Here is a 25,134-nt window from a genome sequence, read left to right as displayed (position 1 = left end):
GGAGACTCCTGTGTATTTATACTTTCTTGCCCCACCCATGGACCTCCTGGATGGCCAAGGTGATTGGTATTATTGGTAACTACATTAGTCAGGGGATCAGCCCACATAAGTGGTCTTACCCATGAAGGGTCAGAATCATAAGTCCAAAATACTTACCCTCTTGTCCCGGGTAAAATTACTGTACATCTGATGATTGCTAGCATGGCTGGAAAGGCGTTCTCCTGCATTCTTGGGTTTCTGGTTACCTCACAATTTCTTCCCTGAGGTTTGACATTCTGATTGATGTTTCTCTGATTCTGGATCTATCTAATGCATCAGCATGTTTGTAAGAAAATATAATGATGTGCTACTGAAATATCCTAGCAGGCCCATGTTCAGTGCCAACATTTTGTCATTCTGAAACTAATCATGATGACAGTATTTACCACCAGGAATAAATGGTGGAGAATGTTAGCAACATAGATTGAACTTAAAAGTGTATCATGTAAGTGGGCATTAAATTGTGCATAAGATAAAATGTGAGAAAAACAATTTTCCTTCCAGTATTCAAAACATACTGTGTATTTCCAAATGGAAAAGAAACCAATTGAGTCCCTAAGGAATGGGTGAAGTGAATAGAGATGTCTTAGATGCTGAACTGCCTTCCTATTTGTTAAATCCTAAATTCATTTGAAAAATTGAAAAAGTGAGTGCTCGGCGCGCCTCTGAGCCTGTCGACTTCCCATTCATCAGATCCTAGGACAGTGAGGAAAATACATCCGTCAGTCGGTGTATTTTGTTGGTCTTGATATTTGCCTCGCCTCGCCTCGCCTTGCCTCGCCTCGCCTCGCCTCGCCTTGCCTTTTGGGTTAATTTGCATACTCACTATGATTGGATATGGGCATAGTGAAGGTGTGGTCAATTTACATGTTCGTCTATTATTAGCTAGGACAAGGAATTATACAGAACAATTTGTGCCACCTTTGTTAGAAATAACCATATATTTATTAAAATGGACACATTGACAGTGATATATCAATGATAAGAATATGTGTCAGAGCCCTTAATGATTTGGCTCAGTGGATACAGAGACGGTCTGCAGACTAAAGGGTCCCAGGTTCAATTCTGGTCAAGGGCATGTAGCTTGGTTACAGGCACACTGCAAGTAGGAGTTGTGCAGGAGACAGCTGATCGATGTTTGTAACTCTCTACACCTCACTTCCGCTCTGTACAATCAATAATATGTATATATATATATTTTTTTCATTAGAACATCTATCAGAAAAAAATGCATTATTTTTTAATTACTTTATTGATTAAGGTATCACAGATTTGTCATCAACCCCCACCATAAAGATGCATTATTAATGTAACTTTACTTAATCTCCAAGTATTTCTGAATCATAAATTAAATCACAAAAATACTTAGAAAAATAAAGTTCTCTATGAAAATGGAATGTAAATTTTTGGCAACTAAGAAATCTGTGAAGAACAGAGACAGATTAAAAGAGGTCATGAACCAATTACGCAGACAGATATGGTCAGCATTATGAATTTGTAATGATGGCTTCAGTTTCATGCACACGTCAAGATTTATGAAACACTATAGTCAACACATGTAATTTACTCATTACAGTTTTTATCAATGGTCCAAGAGAAAACCAATATAAGTTCAGCTATTCTGGAAGAACAGGTTTGGTAACTCTATATTCAATCCCCCTACTTATGCCCTCTGGGTGAGAGTCTCATCTCAATGACAGAAAATGTAACAAACAATGAAGAACTTTCACCCAAACACATCCCTGGACTAAAGACAGCCTTTGTCTCCATGTTTTCCCCTGTATGAAGTCTCTGATGTTTACGAAGGGCAGTGCCATGGGTAAAAGATTTCCCACATTCACTGCATTGATAAGGCTTTTCTCCATTGTGAACTCTCTGATGATATTGGAGACCACTGCTATTTATAAAACATTTTCCACATTCACTGCAGTGATAAGGATTTTTTTCTCCAGTGTGAATTCTCTGATGATAATGAAGGGTAGTGCTCTGAGTAAAACATTTTCCACATTCACTGCAGTGATAAGGCTTTTTTTCTCCAGTGTGAACTCTCTGATGATATTGGAGACCAGTGCTACTTCTAAAAGATTTTCCACATTCACTGCAGTGATAAGGCTTTTCTCCAGTGTGAACTCTCTGATGATATTGGAGAGCATTGCACCTTTTAAAAGATTTTCCACATTCACTGCATTTATAAGGCGTTTCCCCTGTATGAAGTGTCTGATGATTACGAAGGGCAATGCGATGGGTAAAGGATTTCCCACATTCACTGCATTGATAAGGTTTTTCTCCAGTGTGAATTCTCTGATGATAATGAAGGGTAGTGCTCTGAGTAAAAGATTTTCCACATTCACTGCATTTATAAGGCTTCTTTCCTGTATGAACTCTCTGATGACTACTAAGGCTAGTATTCTGGGTAAAGGATTTCCCACATTCACTACATTTATAAGGCTTTTCTCCCATATGAACTCTCTGATGTTGATGAAGGATGCGTTTAGAGGTAAAACATTTTCCACATTCACTGCATTGATAAGGCTTTTCTCCTGTATGAAGTCTCTGATGACAATAAAGATGACTGCTAGTGCTGTAAGCTTTCCCACATTCACTACATTTATAAGGCTTTTCTCCAGTGTGAACTCTACGATGACAATGACGAATACTGTTACTGGTAAAAGATTTCCCACACTCATTGTACTCATGAGGCCTTTCTCCTGTGTGAACTCTATGCTCATAATGGAGGACACTGCTACCGGTAAAAGTTTTTCCACATTCACTGAGCTCATAAGGCCTTTCTCCAGTGTGCAAAGCTTTGTGATTACCTAGGCCAGTGATGGTGAACCTATGACACGCGTGTCAGCACTGACACGTGTAGCCATTTCTGATGACACGCGGCTGCATGCCGAGGATGAAACATTTGCTGCTCCTAAGGATGAAACATTTGCGACTAGAGTCTTAGAGTTAGTTTTTTCCTCAAAGTGACACACTACCCGAGTTATGCTCAGTTTTTTGGCGAAGTTTGACACACCAAGCTCAAAACGTTGCCCATCACTGACCTAGGCTGTTACTACTGCTAAAAGCTTTCCCAAATTTACTACACTGAGAAGGCCTTTCTCCATTGTGACCTTGCTGTTGATAATGAAAGCTAGAATATTTGTTAACATTTTTTCCACATTCACAGCTATCAAAACACTGACTTCCAACATAGACATCTTTTTCCAGAATAAACATGTGGGTAAAACTAATTTCTTCCTTACATTCTTTTCTGGTGTAATCATTTTTTCGCCTTTGAAACGTCATCCCACACATCAACATTGCAGTTGGACTGTCCCTGGTCTGAGTACCCTTTAGGTGGAGATGTCCTGACCAGTTAAAGACACCATGTCCAACCTCCCCACATGTGAAACGATTCTGTGATACATTGAAATTGCAGCTGTTTGCAAATGAGATCCTGTCCACACCTGTATTGAAAGTGTCTCTCACGTGCTGTTGGTGAAATTTTACACAGCAGTAAAATGGTTTTGCACATGCGCCACACCTCAACAGTATCTGTCTGTGTTGTGTTCTCTGAAGATCAGTCAAGTGGAAAATGTTTCTCAAGACGATCCCACAACTCTCACAGGGGTGGCTCTTCTGGGAAGACAAGGATACCTTGGGATTCCTTGCCTGTGACACTCTTACAGAAACCTTCTGTTTAGTCGGGGTCTCAACTTTCTCTGCTCCACAGCAGCAACCTGAACAAAAGGAAAATCTGGTGAAGTACATGTTGATGTTATGAAATCACAGTATCTTTACCATAAATATTTATCGGTTATGACTAGAGAGATTTTCTAGACAAGTGAAGTAGACTCTGAGTAAATCGCACTTAAAGTACATAACATGGTCAGTCAACAATGAAAATATCACCACTGGAAGGACAGAAGCACAGGATGGGATACAAAGAGGAGAAGAATTCTCTACTCATTGTTCCTGCACAAAGGCTTTTTTGAGGACCTTACCTGCTGGCCATGTGAGTCCATACAGAATCATTTGAAGGTGCTCATACCCATAAACATTAATTGTATTAGAGCACACGAGGTTCAACGTCAATATAATAATACTTGTGCACTCCAAGGTAGTGCAGGCACGGTCCAACGTTGGTTTGCAGTAAAGAGAGACCTGTGAAAGAGGCAAAGGTGCAAAGTCCAGAGAGGTTAAGGTTATCCATGGGCTGGGAATCGGAGTAGAAATGATCACTATTCAACCTGTGTCGTTGGCAAAGTATCAATAATAACCCAAAACAAGCTTAACTGGGTAAGGACTGGGCAACAGTAAGAAAACACTGATGGAGAGAAACCAAGATGGCAGCATAAGGTAAACACCTAATTGTTGCCTGCCACAACAATTTTGAAACTAACACTGGAAAACGGAGCGCACACCGTCCAGAACCACCAGAAAGCTGGCAGAGTGGAAAACCTACAACTAGAGAAAAAAAGAGAGGGGGACGTGGAGCCTCAGGAGCTGTGGAGGTGCGGAGATCCGTGAGCGCGGAATGTGCAGGCGGCTGAATACGCGGCAGGCTTGCTCGCAGCGCGCAGAGAGGGAGGGCAGCAGACGCTGCATGGCTAGCTTTCTCGTTTGGGAGAAAAACAAAACCTCCCGACTGCACTGAAATCCAGCTGCAGTCAGGGAGAAACTGGTCTATTTGGCAGCGGACGAGGCTCGAAAGCTGCCTTCTCTCAGAGGCGCGCAGCCATTGATTAGGGCACGGAGAAACCTGCCCTCTTAGGGCGGCGCGGACAGAAATCAAGTTTGTCTGCGCCATTCTGAGACTCCACCCCATCCAAGCTGAGCACAGCCCTCCCAGTGACTGGATTTCTCGTTCGGGAAAAAAACAAAACCTCTGGTCTGCACTGAATCCAGCCCCAGCTGGGGAGAAACTGGTCTGTTAGGCAGCGGGAGAGGCTCGAAAGCTGCCTTCTCTCAGAGGCGTGCAGCCATTAATTCGGGCACGGAGAAACCGCCCCTCTTAGGGCGGAGTAGACGGGAAACCAAAGCTTGTCTGCGCCACCCTGAGACTTCGCCCCATCCAAGCTGAGCACAGAAGCTCTCCCAGCGGAGACACTGCTGATCCTCACAGCCAACTGGCTTGGAGATCAACTCCCGCCAGAGATAACAGCAATCCCAACCACTCTGAACTCCAGTTTCTGGGGACACGCGGGGGACCCAGACGCCTACGGGACTCTCGGCCATCGGTCGGAGAGTGAGAGTGACTTTTCTGTCGGTGTGGACGACACCAGATTTCAACCACTCTCATAAGGGACACATTCAAGAGGCAGACACAGTGAGCACCAAAGCCCTACTGTGTCTCCAGCACAGCAATTCTTCCGTTATAGACACAGCAGGCCCTCACAACCAATTGGACCGGAGGTCAATTCCTCCCAGTGTACCAACAGCAATCAGGGCTTTTAACTACACCAAGACTTTCTACTCAGCCCACAAAGGGGAGTACCAAGAGCGACCACCTAGGGTGATTGGGGAAGCTGAGCAACCGGCCCCTATAGGTCACCGACCACACAAAGCCACTCCATCAACACAGGGAGGCAGCCAAAATGTGGGGACATCGAAGTATGTCACAAGTAGGAGAGATAGATGAAAGCAAACTAATGGACGACACAGTGCTCAGAACCATATTTATAAGGTTACTCAAGAATCTTCTAAAAACCGCTGAGAAACTTGAAGAGACCTTCAAGGACCTAAATGAGAATACCAAAAAAATGGAAAAGGACCAGTCAGAAATTATGCATACACTGTCTGAAATAAAGACTATACAGAGTAGACCACCGTACCTGAAGAGTCAAACCAAAGATCTGGAATATGAGGAAGAAAAAAACACCCAACCAGAGAGGTGGAAAGAAAGAAGAATCCAAAAGTGTGAGGATAGCATAAGGAGCCTCCGGGATGGGTTTAAGCATACCAACATCCGAATTTTTGGGGTGCCAGAAGAGAGAGAGCAAGATACTTAAAACCTATTTGAAGAAATAATGACAGAAAACTTCCCCCACCTGGTGAAAGAAATAGATTACAGGTTCAGGAAGCGCACAGAACCCCAAACAAGAGGAATCGAAAGAGGACCACACCAAGACACATCATAATTAAAATGCCAAGGGCAAAAGACAAAGAGAGAATCTTACAAGCAGCAAGAGAAAAACAGTTAGTTACCTACAAGGGAGCACCCATACGACTGTCAGCTGATTTCTCAACAGAAACTATGCAGGCCAGACGGGAATGGCAAGAAATATTCAAAGTGATGAATAGCAAGAACCTACAACCAAGACTACTCTACCCAGCAAAGTTATCATTCAGAATTGAAGAGCAGATAAAGAGCTTCACAGATAAGAAAAAGCTAAAGGAGTTCATCACCACAAAACCAGTATTATATGAAATGCTGAAAGGTATTCTTTAAAAAGAGGAAAAAGAAGAAAAAAGTAAAGATAAAAATTATGAACAAGAAATACATATCTATCAACAAGTGATTCTAAAAATCTGAGGAACAGAATAAACTGGTGAACATAATAGAATCAGAGGCATAGAATGGGAGTGGATTAATAATTCTCAGGGGGAAAGGGGTGTCTGTGTGGGGGGTATGGGAAGAGACTGGACAAAAATCATACACCTACGGATAAGGACAATGGGGGAGAGGGAACCGGGTGATGGGAAGATATGGGGGGAAAAAAGGAGAAACAATTGTAATAATCTGAACAATAAAGATTTATTTAAAAAAAAAAGGAAAGAAAACACTGATGAATAAAATGAGTTTCTAGTTATGAATGTAACAAAGGCCAGGCGTGAAAGCTTCCCCAACGACCCTTCACCAATGACACAGTGGACCCACAAGACTGCCTGTGGGTCCACTGTGTCATTCCTAAAGTCACGTTTCTTCTGTGATGCACAAATGATTCTTCCCCTTAAAGCCCATTTGAGCCATTGCATGGGATAAATGATGCTAATCTTCAAAGAAAACCAGAAAAGATGGATGATCAACGCTGTGGTAGAACAATAAAGGACAAATGAGATCACAGGCAAAAGACCTATGTGAGTGACATCAGAAAATTGGCAGGAGCAGAAATATGAGCATCTCCCCCCATCCCAGTGTAAGTAGACAGCTATGCATGAACAAAGAAGCCCACAGGAAATGGGAATCAGGGTACCATGAAGACAAACAGTATTACAGACACAAATAAAGGAGAACTGTACAGAAAGGATGACTGGAAAGATTGGGTGAACAAACATACGTGAAGATACCCACAGTCAAAAACAAGGGTTCTCCAGCAGCCTCTGGGCTTCTGCTATCATTGGCCATAGTGGCTTCTCCAAAAAATACTGGAAATCATTGTGTTTAAAAACCACAGACTGCCTTGGCCAGTATTGCTCAGTTGGTTGGAGCATCGTCCTGTATAACAAAGCGTCTAGGATTCAATTTCCAGGCAAGGCACATATCAGTATGCGGGTTCCATTTCCAGTTAGTTTGTGTGTAGAAGGCAGCTGATTGATGTTTTCCCCTCACACTGATGTTTCCCTCCTTCCTTCTCTCTCTCTCTCTCTCTCTCTCTCTCTCTCTCTCTCTCTCTCTCTCTCTTCCTCTTTATCTGAAACCAATATTAAACTAAGAAATAAGAACTTCAAGGTAGCCATAGCCGGTTTGGCTCAGTGGATAGAGCATCAGACTGCAAACTAAAAGGGCACATGCCCAGGTTGTGGACTCGATTCTGGGGTGGGGGTGGGGGCGGTGGGAGGGGTGGGGGCGGGACCTTGCAGGAAGCAGCCAATCAATGATTTTCTATCATCATTGATATTTCTATCTCTCTCTCCCTCTGCCTTCCTCTCTGAAATCAATAATATCTATCTATCTATCATCTATCTATCTATCTATCTATCTATCTATCTATCTATCATCTATATGTATGTATGTATTTTCAAGTACCCAAACACAAAATAGAACTCAAAAAAGTTTAGAGACAAAGTAAATAAAAAGACCACTTACCAAAATTCATTTACAAAATTCAGAAAATGCAATTCTAAGAGGAATTTTCATAGGGATAAATGCTTACATTATGAAAACAGATCTCAAAAAACCTAACCTACCATCTCAGGAATCTAGAAACACAACAAGAACATAAACCCAAAGTTTGCAAAGGAAGGAAACAACAAATATTTGAACAAGCATCAATAAAAGGGAGATAAGATAAAATAAAAGGATACCTGATGGGAATTTTTAAAAGAAAAACAAAAGTTGACAAACCTGGAGCTAGACTAAAGCAAAAAACAAACAAAAACACAAGCTTCAAAGAAATGAAAAAAGAAATGAAAGTTAAGACAATGCACCTCACATTATGAACCACAAAACATCATAAGAGATGTTGATGTTAGGAAATGAAATGACCCTCCATAGAGAAATTTGTCAAGATCCTATTTGAGCTTCTGAAATTAATAAACAAATTCAGAGCCCTGTCCAGGTGGCTCAGTTGTTGAGTATGTGGTCCCGATGCACCACAGTTGTGGGTTCCATCCCCCATCAGGGCACATGTAGGAGAGAATCAATGAATGCATAGATGGGTAGAACAGCATATCAATGTTTCCCTCTCTTTCTCTGTCTCCCTTCCTGTCTCTAAAATCAATAAATAAAGGCTGCCCAGTACAGGTCAGTGATTGAGCATCGGCCCATAACCTAGGACATTACAATTCCATTCCTTATCAGGGCACATGCACAGGTTTTGGGTTGACTCTCCAGTGGGGGGCATACAGGAGGTAGCTGATCAATGACTCTCTTTCATTATTCATGTTTCTATGTCTCTCTCCTTCTCTTCCTCTCTGAAATCAATAAAAATATATTTTAAAAATAAAGAATTTAAAGAATAAATAAAGAGCCCTGGCCCATGTTGCTCAGTGCTGAGAGTGCCTGCCTGTACACTGGAAGGTCACGGGTTCGATTCCTAGTAAAGTGCAGGGACGTGGATTTCATTTAGTTGCCTCCCCCTCTTAGTGGCAGCACATGAGGGAGGCAACTAAATGATGTTTCTCTCTCTCTCTTTCTCTTGTCTCTCCTCTCTCTCCCTAAGAAAAAAATCAGTGGAAAAAATATTCTCACTCTTCGGGTGAAGATAAAAGAATAAGGAATGAAATTCAGAAAAGTTACGGGAGAGGACGTACAAGATGGCGGTATAGGCAAAGGCCTGTGCTCACTGCCTCCCACAACCCCATCAAAATTAAAACTAAAATACAGAACAACCATCAGCCAGAACCTCTGGAAAGCTGGCTGAAAGAAGTGTTATGACTAGAGAAGTAAAGAAGACAGCACACGGAGACTGGCAGGAGGTGCGGAGGCACAGAAGGTGCAGGTCCTGTACCCATGTGGGCCACTTTTTTAATTGGGAGCGAGGTCGTCTCTGCAGAGGTCACCTGGAGGAGCAAGGGGTCCCAATCCCACAGAAGATGCCCAGCCCAGGGTCCCAGAGCTGGGGAGAAGACCCTACTGGCAGTAAGAACTATGGGCTGTAAAAACCAGTGCATATTGGGGCTCAGTAACACAGAGGCTGCAGGTGACCCCAGTTGCTCCTCTTACAATGCCAGCACCACAAACTGAATTTACAAGCTCCCGCTTCCTCTAAATTACACTGTTGGACAAACCTCAGAAGGGGGGAAGGCGGGGAACCCAGACAATTATGAAGAGAAAATGGACTGGCATCGGGGATGGAACTTGAGGGCGGCTTTCTACCAGATGGAGGTGGTAACAGCAGTCATTACACCTATGCTGGGACATTCTGGGTCCCAGGGCTGTCTGGCAGCCATGTCTGTTTGCTTCGCCCTGGTGATTCCCTGAGACCACACCAAACCCACTTTACAAGCCACCCAAGCTGTGTGCTGCAGCATTTGTATACGAATGGCCTGTCCTTGCTCAGGCTAAAATCTGTCAAACAAGTTGCAGTTGGGTCAGGAAGTTCCAAAACTATCAATAAAGCCCAAGACCTGGCACCAGCACTAGCCTTCCTTGCTTCACAGCTGGGCCTTGTCGGGCCCTTCCAAACCCAATACAAAGAGGAGATTCTGCAGATTTCTCTGTAGATCCTGCTGGGTGGCCCTAGTCAGTGGCTGACTTTACACCTCCCTAGAGACCCAAGAGCCACTGTACCCAGTGGGCAGTGTCATACCATACCAGCTTACAACTCTTTACATCCATAAGCAACACACTCTAGGAGCAGACTCACTGAGCACCAAAGCCCCACTGAAGCAAGTCCTGCTCCATAGGGGTGTCTCCTGCACAGCAGCTCTCCCACTGTATTCACAGTAGTCCCCGTAGATGCTAAAATCCTCAACAAAAGTCTAGCAAATCGGACCCAGAATTACATTAGAAAGATCATACACCATGACCAAGTGAGATGTATTCTGGGGATGCAAGGATGGTACAATATCCACTAATCAATAAACATGATACATCACATAAACAAATTAAAAGACAAAAATTATATAATCATATCAACTGATGCAGAAAGAGCATTTGACAAAATCCAACACCCTTTCTTGATAAAAACTCACAGCAAAGTGGGAATACAGGGATCATACCTCAACATAAATAAAGCGTTATATAAGAAACCTACAGCCAACATTATACTCAGTGGTCCAAAACTAAACCCATTTCCCCTAAGAACAGGAACAAGACAGGAATGCCCACTTTCACCACACCTGTTTGACATAGTATTGGAAGTGCTAGCCATAGTGATCGGACAAGAAGAAGAAATGAAAGGCATCCAAATTGGAAAAGAAGTAAAAGTAGTATAAATGAAAGACAGGACATTACACCTGACATTGAAGCACAATGGTGCATAAGAATTGTTTACAAATGACATGAACTTACATGGAGAAAACTGTAAAGAACTTGTTATGCCCAGATTTCATGATCCCCAGAGACCAACAGGGAGCAGCAGAGCCTGATGCAAAAGCAAAAGAACCTTTATTCGTGCTAGCATGAGCTCCCGTCTCCAGTAATCACCGGCGCAGTGGCAGGAGAGAGAGGCTTGGGAGAACAAAGGCTTTATAGGGGGTCCAAAGCAGTAGGCAGGGGGAACGTTCGTGGCCCCCGTCGATTGGTCAGGGGGCAGGAACAGGGGTCTGGTTACACAGGGGTACTGTGCAGTTTGCCTAATTTGGACTGAGTCCACTTCTCTGCATTCCTATTGGCAGGTTTGTGCAATTGTTACATTCTCACGGTTTACAGGGAAGGGCAACAAGAAGAGTTGCAGAACGGCGGGTACAGAACAAAAGAAACATTATAAAAGTAACAAAAAGAACTTCATGGAGTCAACCTAGTTTAGCTCTATCATTCCCCCCTTGTCATGAGACTTACAGGCCCAATCATGGGTCGGTTGGTACTCCCATTTCTTCTTCCATTGGTAGATGCTTATACCGAGTGTGTAGCACCATCATCTGTATGACCCCTACTCGTTCCTTGATGAACCAAACTAATCTATTGATGATGTAGGGGCCGAAGGTCAGCAGCAGGAGTAGGATTATAAGGGGCCCAATAAGGGCGGAGACGAGGGTGGTTAACCAGGGCAAACATAGAAGTACAGGGTTCGAAGAGCCTTTGAATCATTATACCCTCCGAAGAATGCGGGGGAGTACCGGATGTCGGGAAAGAAAGTCTGGAGGTCTACCTGGAGTTCTGGAAATCACATGTCTCTAGGGTGTAACTGGGAAGTCTGATTAAGTATAGTTCCTGAGCTCGTGTCTATGATCTGCCAGGTGATGTTGAAGAGGGTGTGAGGACTCCCGGTGGTGGGAGTGGCCGCAAGCAGGGTTACCAGCATCAGGCAGGTTGAGAACGTCGCAGCTTGAGCTTGAGCGGGTTGCATTGGTCTCGAGTAATGCTCCACTGGGTGATGAAGTCTTCCCAGATCGCCGAGGGGTCTGCTGGCCGAACGTGGGTGTGATGGACCCAGGTAGCGACACCGTCTACTTTGAGAGGGGTGGGGGTCGTCAGCACCACGACATAGGGACCCTTCCAACGTGGCTCAAGGGTCTCCCGGCGGTGTCTCTTGACATAGACCCAGTCCCCGAGCTTATGCTAATGAGGAGTCGGGGCTGGGCCAGTCTCGTAGATAGCGCAGAGGCGCGGCCAAATGTCCTTGTGCGCCCTCTCAAGGAAAAAAACAGTTCTTGACTTTCAAATTCTGCAAGAAATTCGGCTTTAAGGTTAGGGATAATAGGGGGTGGCCGGCCGAACATGATCTCATAAGGAGTAAAACCCAGGGTGTAGGGAGAGTTCCTAACCCGGTAAAGGGCATATGGAAGGAGAGCCACAGTCCCCGCCAGTCTCCATGGTCAATTTGGTAAGGGTCTCTTTTAGAGTTCTATTTATTCTCTCTACCTGCCCTGAGCTTTGGGGCCTATAAGCGCAATGCAATTTCCAATTTGCCCCAATGGCCTTGGCCACTGCCTGCGTTACCTGAGAGACAAAGGCTGGTCCATTGTCCGACCCTATCTCAGCGGGAAAACCGTACCTGGGCAAGATGTCTTCCAGCAGCTTCTTAGCTACCGTCTGAGCTGTTTCATGCTTAGTTGGGTATGCTTCTACCCGTCCAGAGAAGGTATCTACAAATACTAAAAGATATTTATAGCCATACTTTCCTGGTTTAACCTCAGTGAAGTTGACCTCCCGTTGTGCTCCAGGCTTGGTTCCTCTGAGCCTGGTTCCTTTTTCACTCTGCCCGGTTCTCGCATTTGTGAGTTGACAGGTCTTGCAGGCAGATACAACCTACTCTATTTTAATGTCCTGCTGGTGGATCTTAATTCTGGCGTGTCGAATTAAGTCCTTTAATTTTCGTGCCCCCAGGTGAGTGGACCGGTGCATGTGATTTACCATGGAGACTCCAAGCTGGTCTGGCAGTATGAGCTCCCCTTGTGGTGTATACCACCACCCCTTCTCCTCCTGTGCTTGGAGAAGCTTCCTAATGCGCTGTAACTCCTCCAGGGAATATCCTGGCTGAACTGGCAGAACTGGGTCCCCTGGGTCTGGGAGCTGTAGGGCCATGGTGGGGATCGGAAAAGGGCTACTGCCTTGGCCGCCTGGTCAGCCCTGCGGTTTCCTCTTGCCACTGGGTCGTCAGCCTTCTGGTGCCCTTGGCAGTGTATGATGGCCAATTTGGCGGGGAGCCATAAGGCCGAGAGCAAATTGAGTATCTCCTGTTTATTCTTTATAGTCTGCCTCTCTGCTGTTAGTAACCCTCTTTCATGGCAGATTGTCCCATGAACATGAGCGGTGGTGAACGCATAACGGCTATCTGTGTAGATGTTGAGCCGCCTTCCAACTCCCAGTGTCAGGGCCTTGGTGAGGGCCACAAGCTCTGCTCTCTGGGCTGATGTCCTGGAGGGCAGGGCCTCTGCCCATATAGTGTCCGTTTCAGTGACTACAGCTGCACCCGCATACCTGCTTCCGTCCCATACGAAGCTGCTTCCGTCCGTGAACCAGGTAACGTCTGCATCTGGAAGGGGCTGGTCGGTCAGGTCCTTCCAGAGCCCATGCACTTGCTCTAGGATTCCTGCACAGTCATGTAGGGGGTCATCTAGGTCGGGGTCAGGCAGTAGGGTTGCAGGATTGAGGGCCGCACTGGGGTGGAACCGCACTCTGGGAGGGTTGAGCAGGAGGCTCTGATAATGGGTCATACGTGTGTTGCTCATCCATCTATCAGGAGGCTGTTTCAGGACTCCCTCTATGGCATGTGGGGTTGTGATCCAGATTTCCTGCCCCAGTGTCAGTTTATCGGCGTCCTTGACTAAGAGCGCTGTCGCCGCAATAATTCTTAGGCATGGCGGCCAGCCGGCAGCTACAGGGTCTAACTTCTTGGACAAATAAGCCACCGGGCAGCTCCAGGGGCCTAGGGTTTAAGTCAGGACCCCTTTCGCTATTCCTTTGTGTTCATCTATGAAGAGATGGAAGGGCTTCGATGTCTGGCAGGCCCAGGGCCGGAGCGTTTAGGAGGGCTTTCTTTAACTGCTTAAAGGTTGTCTTTTCTCTCTTAGTCCATTTAAATGCCTTTCCCTCCTTGGTTGCCTCGTATAGAGGCCTGGCAATCTCTGCAAAATCCGGTATCCAGAGGCGGCAGTAGCCAGCCGATCCTAGGAATTCCCTTACTTCCCTTCGGGAGGTGGGGGTTGGGATTTTCAAAACAGTCTCTTTTCTGGCATCTGACATCCACCGCTGTCCACCCTCCAGGATGTACCCCAGGTAACTCACCCTTTCTCTGCATATCTGGGCCTTCTTCACAGAAGCCCAGTACCCAAGGGCCCCCAGGGAGGCCAGCAGGTCCCTTGTCCCCTGCTTGCAGTCTTCAGCCGTGTCTGCTGCAATCAGGATATCGTCCACATACTGAAGGAGAGTAAGGTTGGGGTGTGTTCTCCGGTACTCACCCAGGTCCTCGTGCAGGGCCTCGTTGAAGATGGTGGGCGAGTTCTTGAACCCCTGAGGCAGCCGGGTCCATGTCAGTTGTCTGCTGTAGCCCTCTTCCAGGTCATGCCACTCAAAGGCGAACAGGGGTTGACTGTGGGGTGCCAGCGGCAAACTGAAAAAGGCATCCTTCCAATCTAACACAGTATACCAGACACTGGAGGGCACCAGAGAGCTTAGGAGAGTGTATGGGTTGGGGACGGTTGGATGTATGTCCATAACTCTTTTATTTACTTCCCGGAGGTCCTGTACTGGCCGGTAGTCATTTGTGTGGGGCTTCTTGACTGGCAGGAGGAGGGTGTTCCAGGCAGACTGGCAGGGGACCAGCACCTCTATGCCCCTCAGTCTCCGAATGTTTGGCTGAATTCCCTTCTGGGCCTCCTGAGGCATGGAGTACTATTTGACTCTCACTGGGCCTTCCCCTGGTTTTAACTCTCCCAGGACAGGGGCCCTGTGGGCAGCGAGCCCCACTCCCCCTGTCTCCGCCCAAGCCGTGGGGAACTCCTACAGCCATTCGTCCATGCTGTCCTCTTCTGGAGAGGCTTTTTGGTGAAGCCGGTACTCATCCTCCAGCCTTAGGTCAGGACCTTAAAGGGGTGGCCCTCGCCATCAGTAACCTGAGGTCCCCCTTGTCTGAAAGTTATTTGAGCTCCGATCTTAGTGAGCAAGTCTCGTCCTAACAGTGGGTAGGGGCATTCCGGAATTACCATAAAAGAGTGGGATACTTGTCCCGTCCCTAAATCCACCGTTCTTCGGGTAGTCCATGAATACTTGCTCATACCAGTTGCCCCTTGCACCCAAGACTTCTTATTTGCTAATTTTCCTTGAGGCGTACGGAGGACCGAGTGTTGCGCTCCAGTGTCGACAAGGAAGTCAATAGGGGTCCCCTCCACTCTAAGAGTTACCCTGGGCTTGGGGAGGGGGTCCGAACCCCGACTCCCCTAATCACTCAGTTCATCTAGCTCCAGGACCTTCACTCGATTTGTTTCGCCTCCCTTTTTTCTGGCCCTTTTCGGACACTCTTGTTTCCAGTGCCCAATCTCCCTACAGTAAGCACACTGATCTTTCTGCAGCTTCCGCCTCCTGCCCCGGGTGGTCCCCTTACCGTCCTCCTGGTTGCCGGAAAGTCAGCGGAGACGGCTGTTCCGTTCCTTGGAAGAGTCCATGGTGGTGGCGAGCAGGATCTTAGCTAGGTCTCGGTTTTGCTTACTGCTGGCAGCCGCCACAGCGTGAGCCTGTTTATCTCCAGGCGGTTCCCGATTGTTGTACACCTTCTCGGCTACTATCAGCAAGTCCTGCAGACTTTTCTCTCCTAATCTATCTACCTTCTGCAATTTTCTCCTAATGTCTGCAGCCAATTGGTTTATGAAGGCCATGACAACAGCCGCCTTGCTTTCGGGAGCCTCTGGGTCCATGGGGGTATAGGTACGGAATGCCTCCATGACTCGCTCTAGGAAGGCTGCTGGAGGCTCATCTCTTTCCTGTTGAACATTCCCTACCTTGGCCAGATTAGTCGGCTTCCTAGCAGCCATGCAGAGACCCCCCATTAGAGTCTGGCGGTAGACCCGGAGCCTCTCCTTACCTTCTGCCGTGTTGAAATCCCATCCAGGCCTAGTTAGAGGAAAGGAGGTATCTATCTGAGCCTGGTTGGTGGTAGAATTCCCGTCTGCGCCCGGAACCAACTTTTGGGCCTCATTGAGTATCCTCTCCCTCTCCTCGGTGGTGAATAGGACCTGCAAAAGCTGCTGACAGTCATCCCAAGTCGGCTGATGGGTGAAAAGGACAGAGTCTAGTAAATCAATAAGCCCTGCCGGCTTCTCAGAAAACTTAGGATTCTGAGCTTTCCAATTGTAAAGGTCACTAGTGGCGAAAGGCCAGTAGTGATAGGGCTGATTTCGCCCCGCGTCTGGGGAACCGGTGGCTTGCAGGGGTAGAATGGTGGAGTCAGCAGCGGAGGCAGTCTGCTCCCTTTGAGCCCTTTGTCTGGTAAGGGGCGGGCTTCCCACTGGAGCGCCTCCGCCCCCTGCTCTCGGAACAGGGTCTGCTTCCCCAAGAGGGGGAGGATTGCGTCTCTCCGGCATCCTAGGGGGCTGATATAGGGGAGGAAAAATTAATTCTTCTTCGGTTCCCCCCTGTAAGACAGGGTAGAGGGGTGCTGAAGGCTGGGTGACTTTTTTTTTTTCTCCTCCTTCTTACAGACTTCTACATATGAACAAATAATTACAACCAGGCAGACAAACAAAATATTAAATAAACATCTGTACTTATACCATTTTAGTAAACAAGTATTCTTATAGTCTTGGGACCGGAGCAGATAACAGGAACACTGCCTCTAAGTCCCCTGATGGGGGCCTCCCTTTCCCATATCCCAGGACAGGATTCTTGACCCATGTTTCAGCAAAACAGAAATGGCACTCATGTTGGACAAAGGAAACAAGATTAATAGACTCGAAAACTCCGCGGCCCCGCTACAGCCGCCGCTTTTTCTGGCTCTGCTGACACCACCACCGCAGGCCAGTGGGCGGGACCAGTGTGTTAAAGGAAAAAAAAGTTAAAACCACTCCTGGAGTCTGCCAGAGACTGTGAAGGAAAAGTCATCCTGCAGTCCGGCTCGGGGAGGGACAGGTTATACATAGAGCATTATTCCAGGAGAGGCAAAACCTTGCAAGGAACCTTGATAAAAAGCACAGTAATTTAATCATACAGTCAAAGGTTAAACAGGAAGGGAAGAAACACTCAATGTCCTCTAAGAGGATTTCAACTAACTGACAAAACCTTGACAAATCAAAACTCAACAAATAATACACACATAGGCCCTAAATATGACAGACAAACACAAGACAAAAAGACAAAACAAACAGTCCTGACACCAACACGAAAAAAACACAAAACAAACACCTGTCGGGAGGGAGAGCCTCCAGCCCCTTCTGGGGGGTCCCTCTCCTCTCCCTCAGGAGGGAGATTTCTTGCAAGCTGAAAGCCTGGATGGCCTCCTGAAAGAAAAGATCTTTAATCCAGTTACAGATGCTATTAGAATCAGGATGAGAGAGGAAGGGAAAGTCCAGGTTATGTCCTCTATGAGGATCCTAATAACTGAAAACAGTAAGTTAAACAAATGGTTAACGGGGTCTATAGAGAGTTAATAATAACTTCAGCCTTAGTTACACGTTGGACTATGATGTCACCAGCAGGGACAGGGCCTGTAAATCTCTCTGCCCTGCGGAGCTGTGAGCCCTGTCCTTGGAAGTCTCCCAGCACCAAAAGAGATAAGAAAGCCATAAATAAAAGTTCTTTGTTCTTTGAAATGTAGCAAACTCACAAATCAGAGCAAACTGAAACTCTTACTTATACAAACATACAAACAGAGAGAGAAATTTCTATTAACTAAATGGGATGATTCCCTCCCACCGTGGTAGAGAGCAAATGTCTCTGAGAAAAAAAAAAAATTACTCAGCAGCACTGCTTAAGACGTTTGCAGACTATCACAGCAGGTTTTCTCTTTAAACAAATTAAACAATAGAAAGAGATAACAGATACTCTCATGTGTACAGCCAGATAGCACAGAGTAGTTTTTATTTTACATAGACTCTTACACTTACATTTATATACCAAACAGTCTGAGTTTTTGGCTCCTACCAGATATTTACCAGAGTTTAAACAGTCACCTGATTCCTGACTCCTGATTAATTTGTCTGAGGAAGCTCTATGGCCTCCGGCGGGGGGGGGGGGGGGGGGATTGTGGGGACGATCGAGATCCCCCTTTCCACTCACTTTGAGTGCGCTGAGTCTGTCCCATAATGTCCATCCAGTAAGTTCACAGAATAAAACAGAGAAACACAGACAAACAAAGGGCCCCAGAGAACAGTCTTCCAACTCCGTGGAAGCAAAACCGAAAGCTAGACAACAGCCTCACGCGGACCAGCGAGAGTGACCTGCCTCGTCTCAGATTGTGAGGGGAATACACGTCCCTCCTGAAGGAGAATCAGAACATCTCCCGATTCCTCCCACCCGTGGTCTTCCAGTGCATCCACCTAGACCGCTTTGGGCACCGCCAGAAATTCAGATTTGAGCTCACACAAGAGACAAAAGACAAACAGACACCTACCGTGGCCAGTCAGGTTCTCCGGGTCTGAGGTCTCTCTGGGGTCTTGGGGATCCCAGGCGGGCCCCCAAATGTTATGCCCAGATTTCATGATCCCCAGAGACCACCAGGGAGCAGCTGAGCCAAATGCAAAAGCAAAAGAACCTTTATTCATGCTAGCACGAGCTCCCATCTCCAACAGTCACCGGCGCAGTGGCGGCGCAGTGGCGGGAGAGAGAGAGAGGCTTGGGAGAACAAAGGCTTTATAGGGGGTCCAAAGCAGTGGGCAGGGGGAACGTTCGTGGCCCCCGTCGATTGGTCAGGGGGCAGGATCAGGGGTCTGGTTACGCAGGGGTACTGTGCAGTTTGCCTAATTTGGACTGAGTCCACTTCTCTGCATTCCTATTGGCAGGTTTGTGCAACTGTTACATTCTCACAGTTTACAGGGAAGGGCAGCAAGAAGAGTTGCAGAACGGCGGGTACAGAACAAAAGAAACATTATAAAAGTAACAAAAAGAACTTCATGGAGTCAACCTAGTTTAGCTCTATCAAACTCACTATAAACTTCCAAAATTAATTTAAAAAATTCAGAGTGCTAGCGAGGTGGCTCGGTTTGTGAGAGTGTGGATCCGATGGGCCAAGGTAGCGGGTTTGATTTTCCATCAGGGTACACGCACGGGGCAGCCAATGAATAAAAATATGGGTGGAAGAGAACAATGTCTGTGTCTCACTTTAAAAGCAATAAACAAATTCTACCTTATATACTAAAATATAATATGCAAATCGCCCAAAAGGCCGAATGCCCAGTCGCTATGACAAGCACTGACCACCAGGGAACAAACGCTTAACACAGCAGCTGCTTTTCCTCATCCCCACCTCCCACCCTCCACCCCTGTGGGAGCTGGCAAGAGGACACAGGCCGACAGCCAAGACAGGTGCGGGGGGCGGTGGGGTGGGTGGGTGGGGGACCCCACCATCGTCCAGCCTACTGCCCTAAAGAGGAATGGAGAGGAAGTAAAGAAGGCACCAATCCCTGATTAAGATAAGGCCCAAATAAATATAGACGTGGGACAGCTCTAGACTGATTCACAAGGCCACTTCTGGAGAGCTCCAGGAAATCCTGTCAAAATGTGGAGCCCTGCGCTCGTGCAGCTGAGACCAGGATCCCAAATAACTTTGAGTCGGAGCGAGAAAAACAAGCCCCTTCACACAGGCCTCACTCCAGGGCCCCTGTCCCGTGTTCCCTGTCCATGCCTCACCTTGGGCGTCATTTCCTTCTGGCTCCACAGAGAGAGCAGCTGGGTGGCCACAAGCCCAGGACTGTGGATCTGGCAGGTTGGGCTCTTAGCCTCCATGTGCAACACTTTCCAGTGCCCCTGCCGGCTCTGTCAACACCTGTGCACCAGTGGACTTGGGGCGCCAGAGTCTGCGAAGGAGAGGACTTTGGGGTGGGGGAAGGGTGCACCCAACCTAGGCCTGGAGCCAGCTTGGCTCTGCACAGCCGCTGCCCTGATGAAAGTGCGCATCCAAGTTGTGGGTGTCCACTTGGCCGAGACCAAGAGGCTGGGGCAGAGGCGGGGCAGCAGGGCTGGTGTCCCTGGGGAACATGGTGGGTGCAAGAATCTGTGCACCCGGCCACCAGTATTAAATAAAAAAGAAATTTTTTAAAAAGTTCCAGGATAAAATATCAACATACAAATATCAGTTCCATTTCTAAATACTAACAGTGGATTTTTTGATAAAGAAAGGAAGAAAGGACCCTCAATGGTGTTGCTCAGTTGATTGATCATTTTCCCATGAACTGACAGGCCACCAGTTCTATTGCTGTCAGAGCACATGCCCAGGTTGTGGGCAAGAACCCAGGTAGGAAGCATGCAGGAGGCAGCTGATCGCTGTTTCTCAGCTGGATGTTTCACTCTCTCTCTCTCCATTCCTCTCCTTCTAAAAAATCAACAACAACTCATTTAAAAAAAAAGAGAGAGAAGGAAATAGTCAAGTTTAAAATAGCAGTAAAAAGAATAATATACTCAGGAATAAATCCTCTCTAATAAAATGGTAATATGCAAATTAACCATCACTCCGCTACATAAGCCACACCCACCAGCCAAGCCACGCCCACCAGCCAATCAGGGTGAGTATGCAAATTAACCCAAACCAAGATGGCTACAGCCACAGAGAGCAAGGTTTCCCAGGTAACAGAGCAAGCCAAGCTTTCCATAGCCATTGCAGGCCTAAGCCTCCACTCAAGCTACAAAGTTTCAATTATAGAAGGTAAACAAATTCAAACAAATGGCAGCAGAATGGAGCTTGAGAGAGCAGGCCAGGGTTGCCGGCGGCAACAGGGGAAGCAAAGCTTTCCGCACACCCTGGCCGGGCTCACCCGCTTAAGGCTACAAAGTTTCAATTGTAGAAGGTGAATTAACTGCCATAGATATGGCTGCCGCCCCAGAGGGAGCAGCAGGCTTGGCTCTGCTCCAGGCTACAAAGTTTCAATTGTAGAAGGAAAATAAATTCCAGATACCAGGGCCTCTGCTTGGGTTGCCAGGGGGCATGGCCGGCCTGCAAACCACCACAGGCACCTCGCTCAGGTCGCCCCACACCCCAAGGGAACCCCACCCTGATCCGGGACACCCTTCAGGGCAAACCAGCTGGCCCCCACCTGTGCACCAGGCCTCTATATTATCTAATAAAAGAGTAATATACAGATTGATCATCACTGCAACACACAATATAGCTGCCCCCATGTGGTCAAAGATCCTGCCCCCATGTGGACACAAGATGGCCACTACAAGATGGCCAGCAGGGGAGGGCAGTTGGGAGGCACCCGGCCTGCAAGGGATGGCAGTTGAGAGGGACCAGGCTTGCAAGGGAGGGCAGTTGGAGGTGATCAACCCTGCAGGAGAGGGCAGTTAGGGGTGACCAGGCCGGCAGAGGAGGGCAGTTGGAGGTGATCAACCCTGCAGGAGAGGGCAGTTAGGGGTGACCAGGCTGGCAGAGGAGGGAAGTTGGGGGCAAACAGGCTGGCAGGGGAGCAGTTAAGCATCAACAAGGCTGGCAGTGGAGTGGTTAGGGGGTGATCAGGCTAGCAGGCAGAAGCGGTTAGGGGCATTCAGGAAGGCAGGCAGGCAAGCAGTTGGGAGCCAGCAGTCCTGGATTGTGAGAGGGATGTCCGACTGCCTGGTGGGATCGGGCCTAAACGGGCAGTCGGACATCCCTTTAGGAGTCCCAGATTGGAGAGGGTACAGGCTGGGCTGAGGTCCAACCCCCCGCCGTGCACGAATTTCGTGCACCGGGCTTCTAGTTTAACCATAAAGATGTAACATCTGTACACCTAACGCTAGAACACAGTGGTGAAAGAATGGGAGAAACCACAAAAAGTGAAAAGATAACCGGTGTTCTTGCATTTGAAAAATTAATATCCTTAAAATCCTGTTCTGCCCAAAGCAATCTCCAAATCAAATGCAATCTGGATTATAACTCCAATCTCAGAAACCTCAAATGATCTCAAATAGCAAACTTAATCGTAAGCAAGAACAAGCGTGGTGGCATCACACTTGCTGTTTTCAATCTATTACAAAGCCAAAGAAACCAAACAGTTTGGTATTGAAATACAACCAAAAACAAAGGCAAAAAACACAGAAATAAACCCAGGCCCATAGGTTCAGGTAATCTTTGACAAAACCACAAGAAATCTTTAAAAAGGACAGTTTCGCCCGGACCAGTTTGGCTCAGTGGCTAGAGCATTGGACTGTGGACTTAAGGGTCCCACGTTCAATTCCTGTCAAGGGCATGTACCTTGGTTGTGGGCACATCCCCAGTGAGGAGTGTGCAGGAGGCAGCTGATCGATGTTTCTCTCTCATCCATGTTTCTAACTCTCTATCCCTCTCCCTTCCTTCCTCTCTGTAAAAAATCAATAAAATATATTTTAAAAAAAGAAAAAGAAAAAAAAAAAAAGGACAGTTTCTTCAATGAGGGTTATTGAAAAAACAGGTACTCATATGGAAAACAACAAAAGCACCGATAAACATTTATTCAGATTGCATGAAAAAATTAAACGTCCATGTTAAAATTTTGAAGTTCTTCAAGACGACCCAGGGAAACTGATTGGAGACTTGTTTTGGACATGATTTCTGGGATGTGGCACCAACCACCGGGCAAAAAAAAGAGAAAATCAAAGGCAGAGCTAAAACAAATCAAAGTGCTTTTTCCCAGCACAAAAGCAATAACAAAATGAAATGAAAAGGAAATCAACTGGAGGATGGGAGACCATACTTGGAAATCATAGGAATATATTGAAGATATGTGCATTCGGATCAGATCAACCAAATAAAGCAAATATTGTGATACAGAGAGAAAGTCATGTTATGTAACACAATAATAAAGGCCATGAAGAAGACAACAGTGTTGCTGAAAACATTCTACATCAGTGGTCAGCAAAGTCATTAGTCAACAGAGCCAAATATCAACAGTACAACGATTGAAATTTCTTTTGAGAGCCAAAATTTTTAAACATAAACTATATAGATAGGTACATTGTTATTAACTTAATTAGGGTACTCCTAAGATGGCCTTTGCTAAAAACTCAAGGGGCCAAAGAGTCACATGTGGCTTGCGAGCCACAGTTTGCCGAACACTGTTCTGCATCAATTCATTAAAGTCACTTTATGGGTAAACACTGGTAGAAATTAAGCCTGATGGAAAAATAGCCACACTAGACTTCCTGAATGCAGAGTTGCCAAAAACATGGAATATTCTGTATATATAAAAGAATAAGTGACTGACGGTAAGTCCGTCGACCAACCATCCCGTACACGGGACGCATATTGGCAATTTAAAACTAAACTTTGATGCCCTAGCTGGTTTGGCTCATTGGATAGAACATCAGCCTGAGGACGAATAGGTTCTGGATTGAATTCCAGTCAAGGGCACGTACCTCAGTTGCAGCCTTGATCAACCCTAGTTGGGCAGATGCAGGAGGCAACCAATTGATGTGTCTCTCTTACCATTGATATTTCTCTCTCTCTCTTCCCCTCCCTTTCTCTCTGTAATCAATAATAAAAAAAAAAGTTGACTTTCACAATGCAAATACATATAAAATGCTAGCTGGTGTCAATCGCGTACGTGTGATTCAATCTGTCATTGTGGATCATGAATTTGGTCATTTTTGTTGACATTCTGAAGCTGAAAGAAAGCAGTGTCAATGACAGAATGTACCTGTTAATAAATCACAAGGACAAACTCCAGACAGAGTAGGAATATTCCTACCTAAATCCCTTTTCAGACATGGTCAGTTATATTTTGCTTCCTCCCGAGTTCCAAGAGCCTGTGACATTAAAGTTGTAAATATTTTATCACAAAGAAAATTAGTCAAGCACTCTGAAAAGGGTTTTACTCTTAATGTGGTATACAGGGAGCTATTAGAATAAGTTTAATCAATTATCAGTCATTGCTTTGATCAATATTTTATCTATATCATGTTTTTGTAAGTCTTTGTTGTTATATCATGCTGTAATTTTCTATTTATTAATCAATTTATATACTATTTTCATATACATTTTACCAATTTTCTTTTGTCTCTGACACTTCAATTATAGAGAAGGGGCCAGTAGTGATATTAACATGTTTCTTCTAATTAATTTCCTTTCAATGTGCTGGAATCCGAGCAGTGGACCACTAGTTTGTAAATAAAACAAGAATTCAATATTTGGGAAGCACAATTCAACATATGCAAAAGGAGATGTATTTTACTATAAACTAGAAAAAGTATTCAAAACACACAATAGCAAATAAATATGGTTAAAAATTGGAAGAAAGCCCTGGCTGGTTTGGCTCAGGGGTTGAGCATCCATCTGTGAACCCAGTAGGTCACAGTTAGGTTCATGGTTAGGGTACATGCCCGGTTGTGGGCTGGATCCCCAGAAGGAGGCATGCAGGAGATACCCAATCGATAATTCTCTCTCATTATCTCTCTCTCTCTCTCTCTCTCTCTCTCTCTCTCTCTCTCTCTCTCTTTCTCTTTCTCTCTCTCTCCCTCTCTCTCTCTCCCTTCTTCCCTGTAATCAATTAAAAAATATTTGAAAAAATATAGGACTAAGGATGTAGACACTACTTAAAAAAATACGTACAAGTGACTAACAGGAATAAAGAATATGTTTTTACTCACTACTCAATTGGAATCTATTAGACTCCCTGCCACACAATCAACCACAAACCCTCCCACCAGTTCGGTACAGCAGGTGTTGTGATTAAAGGATAGAATGGAGCAGTGCAATCAAACCAACCCTGCCAACCATAGCAAAAACCTAGAAAACTGGATAAATCAAGCAATGTGTACAGTCCACAGGTGAGGACAGAGCATCCCTGGAAGTGAGGGGGCATAAGAAATGCAAAGCCAATTCCCAGGAACCTGCCAGAGTGAGGGTCTTACCCAGGGAGGATACAAGTTCAAAGTTCTCCAGCATCACATTCAGGTACAGCTGACTCTGATCCTCATCAAGGAGGCTCCATTCCTCCCTGGAAAAGTACAGGGCAATGTCCTCA

General features: G+C 46.0%; 1 long non-coding RNA gene and 1 pseudogene across 2 annotated transcripts in view; both read right to left on the bottom strand.

Annotated features, from left to right (window-relative positions):
* The window catches only part of LOC307095038 (protein SET-like), a 345,435-nt pseudogene that overhangs the window by 134,338 nt on the left and 185,963 nt on the right, over positions 1-25,134 (bottom strand). The gene's annotated exons all lie outside the window — the stretch shown is intronic.
* On the bottom strand, positions 1,059-25,134 carry LOC307095087. The gene is made up of 3 exons (XR_013813175.1): positions 25,022-25,134; positions 4,032-4,191; positions 1,059-3,767 (listed from the first exon to the last, which is right to left on the bottom strand). It is a non-coding gene; the product is annotated as an uncharacterized lncRNA (long non-coding RNA).

The sequence above is a fragment of the Cnephaeus nilssonii genome, assembly GCF_951640355.1.
Source record: "Cnephaeus nilssonii genome assembly, chromosome: 24".
NCBI lineage: Eukaryota > Metazoa > Chordata > Mammalia > Chiroptera > Vespertilionidae > Cnephaeus > Cnephaeus nilssonii.
This window is presented reverse-complemented; position numbering and strand designations above follow the sequence as displayed.